Source organism: Aedes albopictus, chromosome 2 (assembly GCF_035046485.1).
Source record: "Aedes albopictus strain Foshan chromosome 2, AalbF5, whole genome shotgun sequence".
Classification (NCBI taxonomy): domain Eukaryota; kingdom Metazoa; phylum Arthropoda; class Insecta; order Diptera; family Culicidae; genus Aedes; species Aedes albopictus.
The window spans coordinates 474,870,541-474,894,140 of NC_085137.1; the positions used below are offsets into that span (position 1 = coordinate 474,870,541).

The 23,600-nt window shown below is 44.1% G+C and overlaps 1 protein-coding gene across 8 annotated transcripts in view; it reads left to right on the forward strand.

Moving 5' to 3' along the window:
* Nucleotides 1-23,600, forward strand: part of LOC109418028 (kazrin) — a 364,304-nt gene that overhangs the window by 100,436 nt on the left and 240,268 nt on the right. For all 8 annotated transcript variants that reach the window (XM_029870756.2, XM_029870759.2, XM_029870758.2 and 5 more), the window contains exon 3: nt 14,054-15,272. The gene's annotated coding sequence lies outside the window, so the exon portion shown is untranslated. The remainder of the gene's footprint in view (nt 1-14,053; nt 15,273-23,600) is intronic.

Sequence of the window (23,600 nt, forward strand, 5' to 3'; positions counted from 1 at the left end):
ATTCCCAAAGTCCCTAACAAACATTGAACTCACTATTTCAAATCACATAGTTGCATGAGGCTGAGGCATGAATTTTATTCAAGCACACGAGTTATTGATGTAGATCCTATGACTTATGCTCAAGAAAGCTTAAAGCCAAAGTTAAATAGTGCCAAACCATAACATAAGGCATGCGCATAGCAAAATCTAGCCAAAGAAAATTAAGCAGTGATAAATCATTCTAACTTATTCCCAAACCAAAAGCAATTCATCGTAAAAAAGCAATAATTTACTTTAAATCAACATCAAGACATTGTTAATTTGAATTATTATATCCGTCATCTCGAGCTTTACGCTTGAGTCCTTCCGTAAAGTTTTGCACAGTACCTTCAATCGCTTGCCAAGAAATTTTTACCACCTTTGTGTCAAAATCAATCTTATTTTTTGATGAAAGCTGCCTTTCTTGACATTTTTTGATTTTTTGGTTACTCAATATGTTTCAATTGGTGTGAGCTTTGAGGTGTATGAGATTTATTTTTTTTTTTTGAAAAATGCGGTACAATTTTCACATAGTATTCTGCATACAAACGCAAGGATTCTCCGCCATAAGCAGGGCACAAAAATCAATCCAAATCAATACACAATATCTAAGCTTTTGAATAAGGGATGCCAGCCAGCCACTTTTCCCGACATTCCCCGTAGTAAAAAAGATGATATGATGTACATGTATTTTTGAAAGCTCGGGTTTTCAAACCACAAATTCAAATTGTTGATCAAACTATGTATTTCTTGCCAAACTTCGATTATTTCTTGGTCTTAAGTTAATCTGCAGCCTTTCCACGGTGTAATTATGTATAGAACCGAATTCTTGAAAGCTATAACTAAAGTCTGCGGGTACGATCGTTTTAATGTACACTGTCAGATTTTCCGCACGTTTGTGCATAAACTTTTCTAGGACTTCTTGTTCTCTTGACTCTATTTTAAACACAATGTCAAAATATCTTCTGAAGTAAATATTTTTCGATTCCTTACACAATAAGCTTTCATTTGCGCCATAGGTTGTCACTATTTTTTAAAAATTATTAAATTTTCATCCAAAATGCGGTGGCTAGATTGTAAGTATTGGGTAGTCAGTCGGCAGTACTACAGAGACTCCCCGACTCAATGGCCTCAGGGTCGGCACGTTCACTATACAATTAACTCGCGGGCAGGTAACTTCCTTACAAAATGGAGGAAAACCACAGCACTTTTACACTTTCTACACCAGTTTATTGCTTCAACTTCAACGCTTTATTCCTAGGCTATTCCTGGCACTTTCTACTCCCACTTTCTATCTGACCTTTTCTATTGCGGGCCCCCTTCTTCTTCTGCTCCATCACCTCTCCTTCCTCGTCTCCAACGGCGACTCACGTGCGGGCGTGGATCCTCGGCTCCCTCTCCACGGTTCCCGGGGGTGGCTTGGGACTCGCGCGGCTCCGTATTCTGGCCAGCTACTTGTCCGGGTCCTTACCGATGTCGTAGTGGATCGGTCTTCGATTTTTTGCCGGAAGGACTTTTGACACTCGGATTTCGTAGGGCACTTCACGGGGTTCTTGAACTAAAAAACGGCGGGGCTCTGGGATGGGGGAGGGGGAAGGCATTACTATCAGTCCTATATTGGTGGTTCTAGCAGTTACCTGATATCCACTTCACCAAACTTCTTTCCACTTGCACTTCCTTAAACTTTCACTTCTCCAATTTCTTTCTCCAACTTGTCTCTAGCTTTTCTAAACTGTCTTGCTCGACGAACTTTTTGTAAGTCAACCTCAGTCATGGAGTCGTCGAGCGCTTGGAGGTCCATGACCTCTTACTCAGGTCATTACCCCCTCCTCCCATTTGTTATTTCTTAATGGTCCCATTACGCCACCCCTCATGGCCGCCCAAGAATGGTAACCGTCCATCTCGTGGTGGGTTTTGGTACTTCGGTGGGTGGATGAACCTGACCAAGCCTATCGCTGTCGGGAGTTAAGCTGGGAAAAACCTACATTCATGACGAATACTACCTGCTTTTTTAAACATTCACGGTTTTCACAAGATTTTGCTGTGTGCATACCTTATACATGGATGCATAAGATGCGAACAAATAATTTAAATTAAAAAAAAAACAGTATTTGATTCGATTAACCCACCATCAGTCGCTTGCGTGTACTGAGTACACGCGTCTCAGAAAAATGCAAAAAAATAATCGAAATTCGCACCAAATTGAACCGGGTGTTGGTCCTATTCCAAGATCCACTCTTCTTCTTGTTAGTAAGGCAGAAAAAAAATGAAAAAATGCACGGAAAGTACTCGAAAAATACGTAATTCTAACCTCACATTTTAAATGTGTACTCAGTACACCGGCGCGACCGCTGGTGTAACTTTTTTTTGAACCAGACCGTTACACGAGCGGTCGCGTCGTGTACTCAGTACACGGCAAACGTTTTCAATTATGGTTTATATGCTTGACTAGATACAATGTTGGTGTCTTCGGCAAAAATGTCCAACTGGAAAATGCGCGTCTGATAGTGGACATGTGGAACCGGTCAACACGATCTGGTCCTGCCCCGGGTGTCGGAATGGCCCTCGCGGGAACCTGGTTCGTGGACATTTCAGTTATGGCACCAAAACTAGGCATGCGACAGCTCTATCTCCGTGATTTTTCATGTACATCATCTTAGTAACCATGAAAATGACCAGTGACCTCCCTGACCAACCCGTGGCCACCGGAATGTGCCCTGGAGGAACCTGTTTTGAGGACATTTTGACCATGAGACTGAAACTGGGCATGCGACGGCTCTATCTTCATGATTTTCCATATCCATTATTTTAGTAACCATGAAAATAACCAGTGACCTCCCTGACCAACCCGTGGCCACCGGAATGTGCCCTGAAGGAACCTGTTTCGAGGACATTATGACCATGAGACTGAAACTGGGCATGCGACGGCTCTATCTTCATGATTTTCCATATCCATTATTTTAGTAACCATGAAAATGACCAGTGACCTCCCTGGCTAACCCGTGGCCACCGGAATGTGCCCTGGAGGAACCTGATTCGAGGACATTTTGACCATGACACCAAAACAAGGCATGCGACGGCTCAATCTTCATGATTTTCCATATCCATTATCTTAGTAACCATGAAAATGACCAGTGACCTCCCTGGCCAACCCGTGGCCAACGGAATGTGCCCTGGAGGAACCTGTTCCGAGGACATTTTGACCATGACACCAAAACTAGGCATGCGACGGCTCAATCTTTATAATTTTTCATATCCATTATCTTAGTAACCATGAAAATGACCAGTGACCTCCCTGGCCAAACCGTGGCCACCAGAATGTGCCCTGGAGGAACCAGTTTTGTGGACATTTTGGCTTTGACAGCCAAAACTAGGCATGCGACGGCTCTATCTTCCTGATTTTCCATATCCATCATCTTAGTAACCATGAAAAGGATCAGTGACCTCCCTGGCCATCCTGTGGCTACTGGACTTTGCCTTGAAGCAACCAGTTTTGAGAACAATTTTGACCAAGGCGCCAAAACAAGGCATGCAATTGCTCTATCTTTTTGATGTTATATATCCATCATCTAGGGTAAATCGCCAATTGTTACACACCTTAAAAACTCGCTAATTGTTGCACATCTCATAAGTAATTTTTTTCCAAGGATTTCACCGGCAATTCTTCCGAAAACTCATGCTAGGATTTCGGCAAAAAACCACCAGGAATTTTTTAAGAGATTCAATCAAAGATTGCTGGTTCCAGGAAACGCTGCTAAATTAATCCAGGGATGCCTTATTTTCTTTTAAAGCACTTCTTTTAATGATTCCTTCAGGAATTTCGCCTTTTCCATAGATTTTCGCTGTGATTCCTCTAGAAGTTTGCTTTGAATCCCTTCAGAAATTCCCGTTGGTTTTCTACATAAATTCTTCATGTGATTATTTCATGCATTCTCTTAGGAATTATACCAAGAATACCTTTGCATATTTCGGTGGAAATTCATCCGGGGGATATACCACGAAATTTCGCCAGAAATTTATCAAGAAATTTCTCTAGGGATTTATCAAAGAATTTCTTAAGCGATTTTGTGCAGGGTTCTTCTAAGACAAGGCGTACTTGCCCCGGCGTTATAACTCGCAGTATCGCATGAAACCGAATTTGCTTCCACTGCTGTCTACTGTCATGTCTTTTGGAGTTTGAAGGCTATGTTTCAGTAGGAATGATATGTCAAGAATAAGTACAGTAGACGTTCGGTCGGTGCAAACGGTTTAACTGCAATGCTTCTTACCTGTAAATCCGGTAAGTTCAACAAACTTGGAGTTATCGCACCGCCAAACGTCAAAATGATGTGCCATGTTTGCCCTAATAGGCTGGAGGAATTTAATGAATTAAACGAAGCGTAAAAGCTGGATCTTCATATAATAAAATGCAAAAGTAACTGATGCTTTATCCTCATTCACGCTAGGTGAATAAATTTCTCTGGCCTATGAACAGTCACATGAAGTTCACGTTCATTTTACGTCAATTGATGGCTTGATGACATCTGTCAGGCGTTGCAGTTACTCAACTTCTTTCGTTAAGTGAAACGTAAACATGTTGCAGTTAGCAGCTAAACAAAATTGCTGACACCGAAAACTATCATATAACTGCGAAATTGTTCGTATAACGCTAAACTGGCTAGCAGACTTGGTTCCAGGAGGAGCGTAATATCATAAAGTCCATTCCGTGAATCACGCTTATTATTCAAATTGCAAAACATTGGAACCATAAAAAAGTTACATTATATCGAGGTAAAAGTTACGTTATATTGAGTTACGTAATATCGAGGCTACGTTATACCGAGAAATGACTGTATAAAAATCAGTTGGTAAGCAAAACCACAAAACAAAAAATTTCGGCTCCGTGAAGCAAAAAAAAAAATTTTTATTTCTTTCTATTCGAAAATTACAAAACAAGATTGAACATATTTTTATGCAATACAATAAACGCTTTTGGGTGGGAAATAGGTATCAAATTAACGGATTCACCATGCTATAAGCGAAAATTATATGCATGACCACCCTCATATAGAGTAGGAAACGTGAGCGCTGGTCTTTTTCACGGTTACTTAGGGTGAATCGTCAATTATTGCACACCTTGAAAACTTGCTAATTGTTGCAGACTCCATGCTTTGCTAATGAGATGTGCAACAATTGGCGAGTTTTTAAGGTGTGTAATGGATATGGAAAATCATGAAGATAGAGCTGTCGCATGCCTTGTTTTGGTGTCATGGTCATAATGTCCTCGAAACATGTTCCTCCAGGGCACATTCCGGTGGCCACGGGTTAGCCAGGGAGGTCACTGGTCATTTTCATGGTTACTAAGATGATGGATATGAAAAATCATGAAGATAGAGCCGTCGCATGCCTTGTTTTGGTGTCATGGTCAAAATGTCCTCGAAACAGGTTCCTCCAGGGCACATTCCGGTGGCCACGGGTTGGCCAGGGAGGTCACTGGTTATTTTCATGGTTACTAAAATAATTGATATGAAAATCATGAAGATAGAGCCGTCGCAAGCCTAGTTTTGGTGTCATGGTCAAAATGCCCTCGAAACAGGTTCCTCCAGAGCACATTCCGGTGGCCACGGGTTGGCCAGGGTGGTCACTGGTCATTTTCATGGTTACTAAAATAATTGATATGAAAATCATGAAGATAGAGCCGTCGCATGCCTAGTTTTGGTTTCATGGTCAAAATGTCCTCGAAACAGGTTCCTCCAGGGCACATTCCGGTGGCCACGGGTTGGCCAGGCAGGTCACTGGTCATTTTCATTGTACAGTAAAACCTCCATGAGTCGATATTGAGGGGACCATCGACTCAAGGAAATATCGAGTAGTGGAACAAAAATCCTTTGGGAAGTTTTTTGGGGGGACCATCATAGTAACCCAGAAATTATTTTTCAGTATGGAAAAAATTACCTCCATGAGTCGATATCGAGTCAAGGAACATCGACTCATGGAGGTTCGACTGTAACTAAAAAAAATGATTTGGAAAATCACGAAGATAGAACCGTTGCAAGCCTAGTTTTGGTGTCATGGTCGCAATGTCCTCGAAACATGTTCCTCCAGGGCACATTCCGGTGGCCACGGGTTAGCCAGGGAGGTCACTGGTCATTTTCATGGTTACTAAGATGATGGATATGAAAAATCATGAAGATAGAGCCGTCGCATGCCTTGTTTTGGTGTCATGGTCAAAATGTCCTCGAAACAGGTTCCTCCAGGGCACATTCCGGTGGCCACGGGTTGGTCAAGGAGGTCACTGGTCATTTTCATGGTTACTAAAATAATGGATATGGAAAATCATGAAGATAGAGCCGTCGCATGCCCAGTTTCAGTGTCATGGTCATAATGTCCTCGAAACAGGTTCCTCCAGGGCACATTCCGGTGGCCACGGGTTAGCCAGGGAGGTCACTGGTCATTTTCATGGTTACTAAGATGATGGATATGAAAAATCATGAAGATAGAGCCGTCATATGCCTTGTTTTGGTGTCATGGTCAAAATGTCCTCGAAACAGGTTCCTCCAGGGCACATTCCGGTGGCCACGGGTTAGCCAGGGAGGTCACTGGTCATTTTCATGGTTACTAAGATGATGTACATGAAAAATCACGGAGATAGAGCTGTCGCATGCCTAGTTTTGGTGCCATAACTGAAATGTCCACGAACCAGGTTCCCGCGAGGGCCATTCCGACACCCGGGGCAGGACCAGATCGTGTTGACCGGTTCCACATGTCCACTATCAGACGCGCATTATCCAGTTGGACATTTTTGCCGAAGACACCAACATTGTATTTAGTAAAGCATATAAACCATAATTGAAAGCGTTTGCCGTGTACTGAGTACACGACGCGACCGCTCGTGTAACTTTTTTTGATGCGACTGATGGAGGGTTAAATTCCTACCTTGGTTGACTGTTCTGTTACGGAAGCGCGCGGAAATGTGACTCTAGTTTGCCCAAAGGCTTCACCAGACAAACGCCCGAAAATTGTATTTGAAACATTTACATGGGAAGCATTATCATTACATTCCATTCGCAAGCCAAATCAGTGAATTGAATTAACCAAAAGTTATCCCGCAGTCAAAAGCTTTCCGATTACCATGATGGCTGCTGTCGCCCACCTTACCGCAATCGTGCGTAGGTTGAGTTTGCGTTTGCATAGGGTGAAAGCTTTCTTCAAAAAGAGGAAATTTATTCATATTATACCATAAGTACGTATAATACCCATCCATTTCTCGCCTCTCAAAAGAGCTGACGGGTGCCACCGAGCGCCAAATGATCCTTATTCGGAATATAACATCGGGGTTCCATTTCAAAACGGAAACGCCATCTTGCTCGGAGAAGAAAAAAAACTCCAACTAAAGTGAGAAGCGGTGCTGCAGTAAAATTTAATTTCATTTCCACATTATATGGCGCTACGTCGCCACCACCGCTGACACCACCACACCGACACCATATACGCTGAACATGCAGGCTAGCTGCTGAAACATCTCGCATGTTTTCAGCTTTTCAGGACTTTCCGCCGCGTCGCGCCATGGTCATATTTTTTCTCGCATGTTGGCTGCTTAGCATGCATACAATGTGTCGGTATGGAGACAGGCGAACATGTTGTTTGTGTATTTAAGCATGCTAATTATGACCATGATAATGTGAAACTTTTCTTCGTGGTAATATAACGAGCGACAAAGCACAACAAAGGACATACTTTGGTTAGACAAAAGCCAACCACTATTTTATGAGGAAGGTTTAGTTCTACAAAAATGTGATTTGATAATTATGATTCTTGATAGTAATTTATTTTCAAACTACGGTAAACAATAGCTTATCGTAGTAAGAAAGTGGTGAGTTGACAAAAAAAATCTGCCAGTTGAAAAACCAAAAGTTGAGAAACAGGTCTAAGTTGGTATGTTCTTCTTCTTCTTCTTCTTCTTTGTGGCTCTACGTCCCCACTAGGACTTGGCCTGCCTCGCTTCAACTTAGTGTTCTTTGAGCACTTCTGCAGTTATTAATTGAAGGGATTTCTTTGTCTGCCATTGCATGAATTTGTATATGTATTGTGAGGCAAGTACAATGATACATTATGCCCAGGGAGTCGAGAAAACTTTCCCGACCGGAACGGGAAATCGAACCCGTCATCTCCGGATTGGCGATCCATAGCCTTAACCACTAGGCTAACTGGAAACCCCAACTGGAGAGTTGGTATGTCGTACTATAATGAATAAAACGATGAAGAATCTCCGGGACAATAAAATCTTATTCTGTTGATTATAACTTACCATTGACGAATACTACACGTACAGGACCCAGCAAGATTCGTATCTTCATACACTTATATATTGCCAAAACAGAACCTAAAAAAGGCCACGAACGCTAGTGTTATTTTGGTGATCACTACTTCTGCGGATTGCTAGTCACTTAAGGAAACACCATCCACGGGTTTCACATTCAAAATCTTTGCACCCGACACATCAATTCCATATCCAGTGAATGTGCCAAATCCATTTGCCAGTTCCTTTTATGATTTTATGCGTTTCATATTAAATCGTTTGTATGGCTTGGGTCTGGAATAAATGAAGAAAATAACTCCTCCATACCTGCAGTAGCAAGCAGTGCTTAGCATTGTGCTGATATTTAGACATTAATATTCAAAGCATATCCACGCGTTCGCTTCCATACACAGTACCAACAGCTTGCTACAAAGTGTTCACGCACGGTTACCTTCACCGCCACATGGACGACGCGGTTGTGTCGTTGTTCGTTTGGACTGGGCTTCGACTGCTGCTTTGCCATGTTATGAACAAACGGTAACAGTAACCGAGTAGGTGGTGTAGTACCTATATTCCAATGTGGATGTTTGGCTTTAGATAATTTCACTACAGGGAGGTGTTTTATACGCGGAAACCATACTGTAACTGTCACAAGCCACCTACCGGTGCGATGGTGACACCGCAATTTTGAACTAGCATTATTTTAAAAGCTACATGCTAGTCCTTCCCCTAAACATATGTATTCATTATTGGTATGAACAATCCAACATTTGTAATTGTCGATTACAAAATCATAGACGATCAGGCGTAACTCTCAGACGAAAATCATTAAAATCATTAAGCAACGTGTACATTAGCAAACCTCAAAGCGAACTAACACTAACGCCTCTGGTGGTACGACCGTGCAAATCAAATTAAATTTTCTGGGAGAATCCTGCTAAGGGTTCTGGGAGAATCCTGCTCAGGATTCTGGGAGAATCCTGCTCAGGATTCTGGGAGAATTCTGCTCAGGAATCTGGGAGAATCCTGCTCAGAATTCTGGGAGAATCCTGCTCAGAATTCTGGGAGAATCCTGCTCAGGATTCTGGGGGAATCCCGCTCAGGATTCTGGGAGAATCCTGCTCAGGATTCTGGGAGAATCCTGCTCAGGATTCTGGGAGAATCCTGCTCAGGATTCTGGGAGAATCCTGCTCAGGATTCTGGGAGAATCCTGCTCAGGAATCTGGGAGAATCCTGCTCAGGATTCTGGGAGAATCCTGCTCAGGATTCTGGGAGAATCCTGCTCAGGATTCTGGGAGAATCCTGCTCAGGATTCTGGGAGAATCCTGCTCAGGATTCTGGGAGAATCCTGCTCAGGATTCTGGGAGAATCCTGCTCAGGATTCTGGGAGAATCCTGCTCAGGATTCTGGGAGAATCCTGCTCAGGATTCTGGGAGAATCCTGCTCAGGATTCTGGGAGAATCCTGCTCAGGATTCTGGGAGAATCCTGCTCAGGATTCTGGGAGAATCCTGCTCAGGATTCAGGGAGAATCCTGCTCAGGATTCTGGGAGAATCCTGCTCAGGATTCTGGGAGAATCCTGCTCAGGATTCGGGGAGAATCCTGCTCAGGATTCGGGGAGAATCCTGTTCAGGATTCAGGGAGAATCCTGCTCAGGATTCGGGGAGAATCCTGCTCAGGATTCGGGGAGAATCCTGCTCAGGATTCGGGGAGAATCCTGCTCAGGATTCGGGGAGAATCCTGCTCAGGATTCGGGGAGAATCCTGCTCAGGATTCGGGGAGAGTCCTGCTCAGGATTCGGGGAGAATCCTGTTCAGGATTCGGGGAGAATCCTGTTCAGGATTCGGGGAGAATCCTGCTCAGGATTCGGGGAGAATCCTGCTCAGGATTCGGGGAGAATCCTGCTCAGGATTCGGGGAGAATCCTGCTCAGGATTCGGGGAGAATCCTGCTCAGGATTCGGGGAGAATCCTGCTCAGGATTCGGGGAGAATCCTGCTCAGGATTCGGGGAGAATCCTGCTCAGGATTCGGGGAGAATCCTGCTCAGGATTCGGGGAGAATCCTGCTCAGGATTCGGGGAGAATCCTGCTCAGGATTCGGGGAGAATCCTGCTCAGGATTCGGGGAGAATCCTGCTCAGGATTCGGGGAGAATCCTGCTCAGGATTCGGGGAGAATCCTGCTCAGGATTCGGGGAGAATCCTGCTCAGGATTCAGGGAGAATCCTGCTCAGGATTCGGGGAGAATCCTGCTCAGGATTCGGGGAGAATCCTGCTCAGGATTCGGGGAGAATCCTGCTCAGGATTCCGAGAGAATCCTGCTCAGGATTCCGAGAGAATCCTGCTCAGGATTCGGGGAGAATCCTGCTCAGGATTCGGGGAGAATCCTGCTCAGGATTCGGGGAGAATCCTGCTCAGGATTCGGGGAGAATCCTGCTCAGGAATCTGGGAGAATCCTGCTCAGGATTCGGGGAGAATCCTGCTCAGGATTCGGGGAGAATCCTGCTCAGGATTCGGAGAGAATCCTGCTCAGGATTCGGGGAGAATCCTGCTCAGGATTCGGGGAGAATCCTGCTCAGGATTCGGGGAGAATCCTGCTCAGGATTCGGGGAGAATCCTGCTCAGGATTCGGGGAGAATCCTGCTCAGGATTCGGGGAGAATCCTGCTCAGGATTCGGGGAGAATCCTGCTCAGGATTCAGGGAGAATCCTGCTCAGGATTCGGGGAGAATCCTGCTCAGGATTCGGGGAGAATCCTGCTCAGGATTCGGAGAGAATCCTGCTCAGGATTCGGGGAGAATCCTGCTCAGGATTCGGGGAGAATCCTGCTCAGGATTCGGGGAGAATCCTGCTCAGGATTCGGGGAGAATCCTGCTCAGGATTCGGGGAGAATCCTGCTCAGGATTCGGGGAGAATCCTGCTCAGGATTCGGGGAGAATCCTGCTCAGGATTCGGGGAGAATCCTGCTCAGGATTCGGGGAGAATCCTGCTCAGGATTCGGGGAGAATCCTGCTCAGGATTCGGGGAGAATCCTGCTCAGGATTCGGGGAGAATCCTGCTCAGGATTCGGGGAGAATCCTGCTCAGGATTCGGGGAGAATCCTGCTCAGGATTCGGGGAGAATCCTGCTCAGGATTCGGGGAGAATCCTGCTCAGGATTCGGGGAGAATCCTGCTCAGGATTCGGGGAGAATCCTGCTCAGGATTCGGGGAGAATCCTGCTCAGGATTGTGGGAGAATCCTGCTCAGGATTGTGGGAGAATCCTGCTCAGGATTGTGGGAGAATCCTGCTCAGGATTGTGGGAGAATCCTGCTCAGGATTGTGGGAGAATCATGCTCAGGATTCTGGGAGAATCCTGCTCGGGATTCTGGGAGAATCCTGCTCAGGATTCTGGGAGAATCCTGCTCAGGATTCTGAGAGAATCTTGCTCAGGATTCTGAGAGAATCCTGCTCAGGATTCTGAGAGAATCCTGCTCAGGATTCTGAAAGAATCCTGCTCAGGATTCTGAGAGAATCCTGCTCAGGATGCTGAGAGAATCCTGCTCGGCATTTTGAAAGTATCCTGCTCGGGATTCTGAGAGAATCCTGCTCGATATTTTGACAGAATCCTGCTCAGGATTCTGAGAGAATCCTGCTCAGGATTCTGAGAGAATCCTGCTCAGGATTCTGAGAAAATCCTGCTCAGGATTCTGAGAGAATCCTGCTCAGGATTCTGAGAGAATCCTGCTCAGGATTCTGAGAGAATCCTGCTCAGGATTCTGAGAGAATCCTGCTCAGGATTCTGAGAGAATCCTGCTCATGATTCTGAGAGAATCCTGCTCAGGATTCTGAGAGATTCCTGCTCAGGATTCTGAGAGAATCCTGCTCAGGATTCTGAGAGAATCCTGCTGAGAGAATCCTGCTCAGGATTCTGAGAGAATCCTGCTCAGGATTCCGAGAGAATCCTGCTCAGGATTCCGAGAGAATCCTGCTCAGGATTCTGAGAGAATCCTGCTCAGGATTCCAAGAGAATCCTGCTAGGTACACCAGTAACAGTTACCGTTCGTTCACATGGCAAAGCAGCAGTCGAAGCCCTGTCCAAACGAACAACGACACAACCGCGTCGTCCATGTGGCGGCGAAGGTAACCGTGCGTGAACACTTTGTAGCAAGCTGTCATGTAGGTACAGTGACCCCACAATTTATGAATCGGAAAAAATGACCACAGTTTATGGATCACTCCATTTGATCAACATGGTGATTCATAAATAGTGTACAAAAGTTAAGGTGATTCATCGGTGTGGGGTCACTGTACTGTGTATGGAAGCGAACGCGGGGATATGCTTTGAATTTTAATGTCTAAATATCAGCACAATACTAAGCACTGCTACTGCAGGTATCGAGGAGTTATTTTCTTCATTTATTCCAGACCCAACCCAGGATTCTGAGAGAATCCTGCTCAGGATTCTGAGAGAATCCTGCTCAGGATTCTGAGAGAATCCTGCTCAGGATTCTGAGAGAATCCTGCTCAGGATTCTGAGAGAATCCTGCTCAGGATTCTGAGAGAATCCTGCTCAGGATTCTGAGAGAATCCTGCTCAGGATTCTGAGAGAATCCTGCTTAGGATTCTGAGAGAATCCTGCTCAGGATTCTGAGAGAATCCTGCCCAGGATTCTGAGAGAATCCTGCTCAGGATTCCGAGAGAATCCTGCTCGGGATTCTGATAGAATCCTGCTCAAGATTCCGAGAGAATCCTGCTCAGGATTCCGAGATAATCCTGCTCAGGATTCCGAGATAATCCTGCTCAGGATTCCGGGAGAATCCTGCTCAGGATTCCGAGAGAATCCTGTTCAGGATTCCGAGAGAATCCTGCTCAGGATTCCGAGAGAATCCTGCTCAGGATTCCGAGAGAATCCTGCTCAGGATTCCGAGAGAATCCTGCTCAGGATTCCGAGAGAATCCTGCTCAGGATTCCGAGAGAATCCTGCTCAGGATTCCGAGAGAATCCTGCTCAGGGTTCCGAGAGAATCCTGCTCAGGATTCTGACAGAATCCTGCTCAGGATTCTTAGAAAATCCTGCTCAGGATTCTGAGAAAATCCTGCTCAGGATTCTGAGAAAATCCTGCTCAGGATTCTCTCGAAATCCTGAGCAGGATTCTCTCAGAATCCTGAGCAGGATTCTTTCAGAATCCTGAGCAGGATTCTCTCGGAGTCCTGAGCAGGATTCTCTCGGAATCCTGGGCAGGATTCTCTCGAAATCCGGAGCAGGATTCTCTCGGAATCCTGAGCAGGATTCTCTCGGAATCCTGAGCAGGATTCTCTCGGAATCCTGAGCAGGATTCTCTCGGAATCCTGAGCAGGATTCTCTCGGAATCCTGAGCAGGATTGTCTCGGAATCCTGAGCAGGATTCTCTCGGAATCCTGAGTAGGATTCTCTCGGAATCCTGAGCAGGATTCTCTCGGAATCCTGCTCAGGATTCTGAGAGAATCCTGCTCAGGATTCTGAGAGAATCCTGCTCAGGATTCTGAGAGAATCCTGCTCAGGATTCTGAGAGAATCCTGCTCAGGATTCTGAGAGAATCCTGTCCAGGATTCTGAGAGAATCCAAAGCAACCAACTTAAAAGTCTGTAATTAGTTCTGTGTTAGAAATTGTTGTAAATCAAATCTCTTTTTACTGCTAGTTTGCACAGTCTCACAACTATGTGTCCTCAATCACATTGCCCCATAACTCCCACGCAATCCTTCTTTTGTACAATGTCATCTTTTATGTTCTTATCCTTGCAGACGCATCACCAGCCCGGATCACACCTCACAGTCTCATTCTGTGAGCGAACGAAAGCACCAGATTTCCGGCTCGGAGAAAGCATAATCTTCCTGTTGCTCAACTAATCGTAGGTACACTGCCGCGTCACATCGGGCACAGTTAGCTAGAGGATACAAGCTCACGTTTATCTTCCGGCGTAGCTTCTTCCACTACTGCTGAAGGGATTTATCGTCGGATGGTGAAATTGTGACTGAATCGAATCCAGTGGAGCTACCCAAAAGTGAAGTGAAACGGGAATATTCTGGTGGCATACGCAGCAAAAAGTTCAACCGAGTCTTAAAGAGGTTAAAGTGGAAATCGATTCCAGTGTACAAGTGGGTGAAGTAGTGGGCTCGGTCGGAAGAGTGTGATAGTGCAACTGCAAAAGTGCATTACGTCGTCGGTTTGCTGTGGGGAATATGTGCAGTTGTCGATGTCAGTAGGTTTCTGAGTAGCAGCGGGGAGTTCAAGTCAAGTGCGAAAATTATGTTCTAAGGTCGTTGAAAGAAACTGAGGTAGATAGTGGAAAAGCATGTGCAAGTGAGTTTGGGTTCGTACGTGATCGTCGTCCTTCCTCGAAAAGTAAAACGCAAAGGAATCCCAGGTGGAGTTTTGTAACCGAAAGAAAGAAATAGTGGTACAGCAAAAAAAGGTGAAATATGATTTTGCCGTGAGTTTCCAAGAGGCAAAAAGGCAAGTGGCTGAAAATAGTGGAGAGCTCATAATCGGCTAAAAGTTGACATCACACACACCAACACACCGACACCAGCGTCCAAAGCGAGTTATGTTTCTGCTCTAAAGTGCAAGATTGCTACTGGCACCAAGATACCAGGAAAAAAAATGTCAAGTGTTTCTTATGCAAGGGAATTATCATAGATGCAACTTGAAACAAGAAAAAAGTGCGAAACAAAGTGCTAAGTGAGAGAAGCCTCCAGGGAGGGGTGCAAGTGGGAAATTTCTGCACAAAATATTCAAGTTCGCTGCACACAAAAAAATATACGGAGAAACCCGATATGGAGTAGATTGTCGTGACAAGAAGATTTACCGGATCAAATAACTCCCGACCGAAGCCAGCAGCAGATCTTCGAGCAAAAAGGATTAGAATCCAGTGCGGAAGGTCTTACAGTTGATACGAAGAAAGCTTTTATTGGATTTTATCCCCCTCGGATCCGGCTTGTGCGTCTTATTCACTGGACAAGGGTAAGTTGAAAGAGTGCTAAGAGAGATATACGGGACTTTTTGTTAGTTTTGCGAACGAAATAGTTTTCTGTAATTCAATAACATCATTCGAAAGAAGGGCGCATGAAAATGCAGCAACTCAATTTGAGTGATGCTGTTTAAAGACTTATTTCACGTGTCTCTTCATTTGGCGTCACATTCGAGTTTTATTTATTTGTACCAACACTGAAAGTCATTCTAGAGGACATAACTTCCAATGTGATGGTCGAGAACTGCACAACACACGAAACGAGGTCCTTTAAATTATTTCTAAAACAAATTGTTATATGTATTTGCAGGATACGATTTGCAACACAAGGATAACATTTATTTCTCTCTTCACACTGTTTTCATGTTATGTAATTAATGAACGCCTTGCACTTTGTTTCCCTTGTCAAGTTTTAACACACTACCACCCACTATAGTTGTGGCGGAGGAGGCACCGGAAATAAACTTTGTTTCTTGTACTTTTTTGTCCATCCATGCGCTGCTGTTCGGATCCGTTTTTCTGCAGATGGGAAGCTGCTGCTCCAATGCAATGGTTTGTCTGATACAGGGATGAGACGAAACAACTTCTGCCTTGGCACTTTATCTAAAATGTCAAGTTACGTCATCCTAATGAAATGAAAAGTGGCATTACATTGTTTCGCGAATCTTGGGAGGAGTAGGTTGATTTGTTTCGAGTACGAGTTTGTTGCAGACAGTTCTTAATATAGTGAGTCGACTGTTATGCTTTTCATTATGAAAATGGCAGATGATTTATTTTCGTTTTAAATAAACTTAAAAACAATAAAACACATATATTGAAAAAATGCGAGGAAAATAAACCAAAGGAGACAGAGCAAACAGCAAAGACAAAACAAAAACAGAGAGGTTAGAGTCAATACTGAAGACAAAGAACACAGAGAAGATAGAGAAGACACCGACAACAATGATGAGAGTAAATACAGAGTAGAAAATTATAACTTGAGTGTTTGAGAGAAAAAAAGAGATGACAGAGAAAACAGGGAAGACAGAGAAGACAAAGAAGAAAGAGAAGATAGAGAAAGCAGAGAAGCCAGAGGAGACAGAAAAAAACAGAAAAGACAAAAAAACACAGAGAAGACAGAGAAGCCAGAGAAGACAGCAAAGACAGAGAGAACAGAGAAGACAAAAAAGAGAGAAGATACCCAGACAACCTAAACTCGCATAAAAATGCACAGATTTCATCATGTTTTTATGCGCATACAAACAAAACTGAATCGCATAACTACAAAAGTAAACTCGCAATATAACATTCGAATTCGTATTTGTATCGTTTATTGCAGAAAATATCGCCTCAACTCATATAAGATAGAGAAGACAGAGAAGACAGAGAAGACAGAGAAGACAGAGAAGACAGAGAAGACAGAGAAGACAGAGAAGACAGAGAAGACAGAGAAGACAGAGAAGACAGAGAAGACAGAGAAGACAGAGAAGACAGAGAAGACAGAGAAGACAGAGAAGACAGAGAAGACAGAGAAGACAGAGAAGACAGAGAAGACAGAGAAGACAGAGAAGACAGAGAAGACAGAGAAGACAGAGAAGACAGAGAAGACAGAGAAGACAGAGAAGACAGAGAAGACAGAGAAGACAGAGAAGACAGAGAAGACAGAGAAGACAGAGAAGACAGTGAAGATAGAGAAAGCAAAGAAGACAAAGAAGACAAAGAAGACAGTAAAACAGAGAGAACCCGAACAGGATTCAGAGAAAATCCCGAACAGGATTCTGAGAGAGTCCTAAAGAAAATTCTGAGCGAATACTGAACGGAATTCTTAGAGAATCCTGAACAGGGTTTTGAAAGAATCCTGAACAGGATTTTGAGAGACAAGATTCTGAGAGAATCCTGTACAGGATCCTGAGAGAATCCTGAACAGGATCCTGAGAGAATCCTGAACAGGATCCTGAGAGAATCCTGAACAGGATCCTGAGAGAATCCTGAACAGGATCCTGAGAGAATCCTGAACAGGATCCTGAAAGAATCCTGAACAGGATCCTGAGAGAATCCTGAACAGGATCCTGAGAGAATCCTGAACAGGATCCTGAGAGAATCCTGAACAGGATCCTGAGAGAATCCTGAACAGGATCCTGAGAGAATCCTGAACAGGATCCTGAGAGAATCCTGAACAGGATCCTGAGAGAATCCTGAACAGGATCCTGAGAGAATCCTGAACAGGATCCTGAGAGAATCCTGAACAGGATCCTGAGAGAATCCTGAACAGGATCCTGAGAGAATCCTGAACAGGATCCTGAGAGAATCCTGAACAGGATCCTGAGAGAATCCTGAACAGGATCCTGAGAGAATCCTGAACAGGATCCTGAGAGAATCCTGAACAGGATCCTGAGAGAATCCTGAACAGGATCCTGAGAGAATCCTGAACAGGATCCTGAGAGAATCCTGAACAGGATCCTGAGAGAATCCTGAACAGGATCCTGAGAGAATCCTGAACAGGATCCTGAGAGAATCCTGAACAGGATCCTGAGAGAATCCTGAACAGGATCCTGAGAGAATCCTGAACAGGATCCTGAGAGAATCCTGAACAGGATCCTGAGAGAATCCTGAACAGGATCCTGAGAGAATCCTGAACAGGATCCTGAGAGAATCCTGAACACGATCCTGAGAGAATCCTGAACAGGATCCTGAGAGAATCCTGAACAGGATCCTGAGAGAATCCTGAACAGGATCCTGAGAGAATCCTGAACAGGATCCTGAGAGAATCCTGAACAGGATCCTGAGAGAATCCTGAACAGGATCCTGAGAGAATCCTGAACAGGATCCTGAGAGAATCCTGAACAGGATCCTGAGAGAATCCTGAACAGGATCCTGAGAGAATCCTGAACAGGATCCTGAGAGAATCCTGAACAGGATCCTGAGAGAATCCTGAACAGGATCCTGAGAGAATCCTGAACAGGATCCTGAGAGAATCCTGAACAGGATCCTGAGAGAATCCTGAACAGGATCCTGAGAGAATCCTAAACAGGATCCTGAGAGAATCCTGAACAGGATCCTGAGAGAATCCTGAACAGGATCCTGAGAGAATCCTGAACAGGATCCTGAGAGAATCCTGAACAGGATCCTGAGAGAATCCTGAACAGGATCCTGAGAGAATCCTGAACAGGATCCTGAGAGAATCCTGAACAGGATCCTGAGAGAATCCTGAACAGGATCCTGAGAGAATCCTGAACAGGATCCTGAGAGAATCCTGAACAGAATCCTGAGAGAATCCTGAACAGGATCCTGAGAGAATCCTGAACAGGATCCTGAGAGAATCCTGAACAGGATCCTGAGAGAATCCTGAACAGGATCCTGAGAGAATCCTGAACAGGATCCTGAGAGAATCCTGAACAGGATCCTGAGAGAATCCTGAACAGGATCCTGAGAGAATCCTGAACAGGATCCTGAGAGAATCCTGAACAGGATCCTGAGAGAATCCTGAACAGGATCCTGAGAGAATCCTGAACAGGATCCTGAGAGAATCCTGAACAGGATCCTGAGAGAATCCTGAACAGGATCCTGAGAGAATCCTGAACAGGATCCTGAGAGAATCCTGAACAGGATCCTGAGAGAATCCTGAACAGGATCCTGAGAGAATCCTGAACAGGATCCTGAGAGAATCCTGAACAGGATCCTGAGAGAATCCTGAACAGAATTCTAAGAGAATCCTGAACAGAATTCTGAGAGAATCCTGAACAGAATTCTGAGAGAATCCTGAACAAAATTCTGAGAGAATCCTGGACAGGATCCTGAGAGAATCCTGAACAGGATCCTGAGAGAATCCTGAACAGGATCCTGAGAGAATCCTGAACAGGATCCTGAGAGAATCCTGAACAGGATCCTGAGAGAATCCTGAACAGGATCCTGAGAGAATCCTGAACAGGATCCTGAGAGAATCCTGAACAGGATCCTGAGAGAATCCTGAACAGAATTCTGAGAGAATCCTGAACAGAATTCTGAGAGAATCCTGAACAGAATTCTGAGAGAATCCTGAACAAAATTCTGAGAGAATCCTGGACAGAATCCTTAACAGAATTCTGAGATAATCCTGAACCGGATTCTGAAGGAATCATTAACAGGATTCTGAAGGAATCCTGAACAGGATTCTGAAGGAATCCTGAACAGAATTCTGAAGGAATCCTGAACAGAATTCTGAAGGAATCCTGAACAGGATTCTGAAGAAATCCTGAACAGGATTCTGAAGGAATCCTGAACAGGATTCTGAAGGAATCCTGAACAGGATTCTGAAGGAATCCTGAACAGGATTCTGAAGGAATCCTGAACAGGATTCTGAAGGAATCCTGAACAGGATTCTGAAGGAATCCTGAACAGGATTCTGAAGGAATCCTGAACAGGATTCTGAAGGAATCCTGAACAGGATTCTGAAGGAATCCTGAACAGGATTCTGAAGGAATCCTGAACAGGATTCTGAAGGAATCCTGAACAGGATTCTGAAGGAATCCTGAACAGGATTCTGAAGGAATCCTGGACAGAATCCTTAACAGAATTCTGAGATAATCCTGAACAGGATTCTGAAGGAATCCTGAACAGGAATCCTGAACAGGATTCTGAAGGAACCTTGAACAGGATTCTGAAGGAATCCTGAACAGGATTCTGAAGGAATCCTGAACAGGATTCTGAAGGAATCCTGAACAGGACTCTGAAGGAATCCTGAACAGGATTCTGAAGAAGTTCTTAACAGGATTCTGAAAGAATCCTGAACAGGATGCTGTAGGAATCCTGAACAAAATTCTGAAGGAATTCTGAAGAGGATTCTGAAAAAATCCTGAACAGGATTCTGAAGGAATACTGAATAGGATTTTGAGGAAACCCTGAACAGTATTTTGAGGGAATCCTGAACATTATTCCGATAGAATCCTAAACAGGATTCTAAGGGAATCCTGAACAGGATTACAAAAGAATCCTAAACCGGATTCTGAGCGAAACCCCAACCGGATTCAGAGTGAATCCAAAACAGGGTCCTGAAAGAATCCCGAACACGATTCTGAGAGAATCCCAATCATGATTCTGAGAGAATCTCGATCAGGATTCTGAGAAAATCCCAAACAGGGTTCTGAAAGCATGATTCCGAGTGAATCCTGAGTAGGATTTCGAGAGAATACTGAAAACCTGAACAGAATTCTGATTAAAACCTGAGAAGGATTGAGATAGAATCCTGAATAGGATTCTGAGGAAATTCAGAACAGGATTGTGAGAGAATCCCAAACAGGTTTTGAGGTAATCCTGAACAGATTTAGATGGAATCCTGAGCTGAATTCTGAGGAAATGCTGAGCAGGATTTGGACAAACTGAGACTAATTTTTAAGATTAAGATGACCACCAACTCAGCGGAATTCCGTACAGAGTTCTGAGAGATTCCAAAAGCAAAAAGGTTCTTCTTTTGATTCGAGTATTTCCTCATCAATAAAAAGTAACAGGAAGTAAAGCAATCATAGAAAAATGATTCATACAGCAATAACATAAAACATTAAACCTAACCGCCATCACTCCCAGCCGTGCCTTTGCCCAACGAATTGGTGTGAGAATCGGACGCGTGCAGCAGATTTATTTTATGCTCATTGTTTCATGCGCTTGCTTGAACATGAAACTTTTAGGGATGGGTTCCACCAGCGCAGCGAGGCAGCAATATGCTCCATCCATGCAACCCTCGTCATCGTCCCTCGTCTGGCTCAAAGCATGCGGGCCCATACGCGTGGGTGCACAAAGAATGAGAAATCATAACGGAAACCCCTCCAGGGCGTTGCGGTGCTGGTGCAAGGGGTTGGCAGTTGTAAATTTTCCTACGAGAGTGACAACACAAAGCAATACCCAGCGTTGCCGCTGCCGTGGTCTGGAATTCTTATTACGGCTGGTTTTCACGAAAGAACTGAAGGACGAAAAAGAAACGGGGAAACGGAGCAAAAATCGCATTTTTATGATCTGCTACATTTTGGGGCCTTGGAGGTTTCTCGGGCTTTGGTGGTAGAGTGGAGATGAAACATATAGTCAAAGTGGAAGGCCAATACACCAAGGATCGAGTTTGGGATTGCTAGAGGAATGTTATGGATTTTTTCGACCGAAAACGTAATGGCTCATATTGTGACCATAAAAAGAACGGTATGCCTTTTATCAACGCTTTAAAGTATTCCGAAGAGATCCGAAACTTGGTTTATTGCTTTTCCTCTTGTAGGCTTGCATTTTTTTAATATTGAGTCAAATACAAGAATGAATGTATAGATTTTTATTACAATAAAAAAAATCGACTGACGTTTAAGCTGCATAAGGCAAAGCTTTGAGCAATTAAAACAAATGTGATACTAATTTCGCTTTGCAATTATGTAATATCATACATAGAAATTGACCTCGTTAACACTCTAACTCGAATTGTTAACAAGAAGACAACTGCCATTGGAAGTGCCACTACTGTTACAAAACGGGTGACAGCCCATTCAGCTGAAAGTTCTCTCCTCAAGCACTAATGGGAAAACTTAACTACGACAAATGTTTGCATAATTCACCGGCAACGTGATCCACCCACCGGCACTGCACTGGAACTTCTACCACAATTCTATATTATCATCAACCGCACGTCTGCATCCCATCCAAAAGGGAACTGACCAGTATCTGGTGGTCGTCAGCCATCCGGTCCGGCATAAGGAAGATATCGGGCCGAGTGGTTATCCACTCGAAAAAGTACTATATTTCAACTAGGGTTCTGGTCATTCTGTTAGCATGTGTCATCATCATCACACAGTCATTGTGGTTTGCACATTGCACATGCATTAGATTTGTCCTCGGGGATTCTCGAGCTTTAATGGGATGTACAGTACTTTGAAATATTACGACTGTAAGGTACTATGGACTAAAGGGAATACGATGGAACCTTAAATTTTCTAAGATCTATTATACTTACCTTACCGATCAGGCTAAGGCCTGGGTGGCCTCTGCTGTACATAGTAGCCGTCTTCATTCCACTCCACAATGGTCCACGAACCAGATTTACGAGGAAAGATGCATTCAACGCCTTCAAATGATTTTCTAGATTAATATGGTCTTCTACAAAGTTGTTCCTAAAAATAAAGTACTCTTTTCAATATACATGAAAATTAGGGTGGTCCATATTATCAAAGAAATTGGTAACCAAACTTTTTTATTTAAAAGAATAACTATATACATTCTTTGAGATAGTTGTAGATCTATCAATTTTGAGCAAGTTTGCTGAAGACTCTTTTTATGTAGCTTTAAAATTGACCGATCTAGAGGTATTTTTCTGAATAAGCTTAGGGTGGTTCAAGAAAAAACCGGTTTTCTGGCGTTAACTTTTTCATTTTCGATTTTTCATCAAAGTCGCCCAACAAACACTTGTAGAGCATTTGAAGACGCGTCGTTTCGTGCGCTGAGATGGTCGTTATCTCTTTTGGTTCAAAAGTTATAGGCATTTTTCTTAAAAAAAAAATCATAGTTTTTTTAAAAGGTGTTATGACGGGTTGGGGCAAACATAAAAAATATCTTTTGCTCGCACTCAAAAGAAGAAATGTTGTTATAAAAAAAAATAAAAAAAATTGGAGGGGTGTTATTTTTGTAACTCAAGTGAAAAATACTTGAAAAGTGCCTATTTTTTTCTAGAAAATCATCAATATCTTTTGAACGGAATGACGTAGCAACATTCTCAGCGTACGAAAATGTGCGTTTTTTAAAGCTCCAAAAATGGTCTGGTTCGTGTCTCCAGTTCAGCACTCTGCGTAGGGTCCGCAGATCGTCCTCCACTTGGTCAACCCACCTAGCTCGCTGCGCTCCACGTCGTCTTGTACCGGTCGGATGACTCTCGAGAACCATTTTAGTCGAGTTGCTATCCGACATCCTGATGACGTGACCCGCCCACAATAGCCTCCCAATTTTCGCGGTATGGACGATGGTTGGTTCTCTCAGCAGCTGATGGAGCTCGTGGTTCTTTCGCCTTCTCCAAGTCCCGTCTTCCATCTGCACTCCGACGTAGATGGTACGCAACACCTTCCGTTCGAAAACTCCAAGGGCGCGTTAGTCCTCTGCACGTAGGGTTCATGTTTCGTGCCCATAGAGAACTACCGGTCTAATCAGCGTTTTGTAGATAGTTAACTTTGTGTTACGGCGAACTTTTTTCGATCGTACAGTTCTGCGGAGTCCAAAGTAAGCATGATTTCCTGTCCCAATGCGTCTCTGGATTTCTCTGCAGGTGTCGTTGTCGGCGATCACCAGTGAGCCCAAGTACACGAATTCTTCAACCGCCTCGATTTCATCACCGTCGTTATAAATTCGGG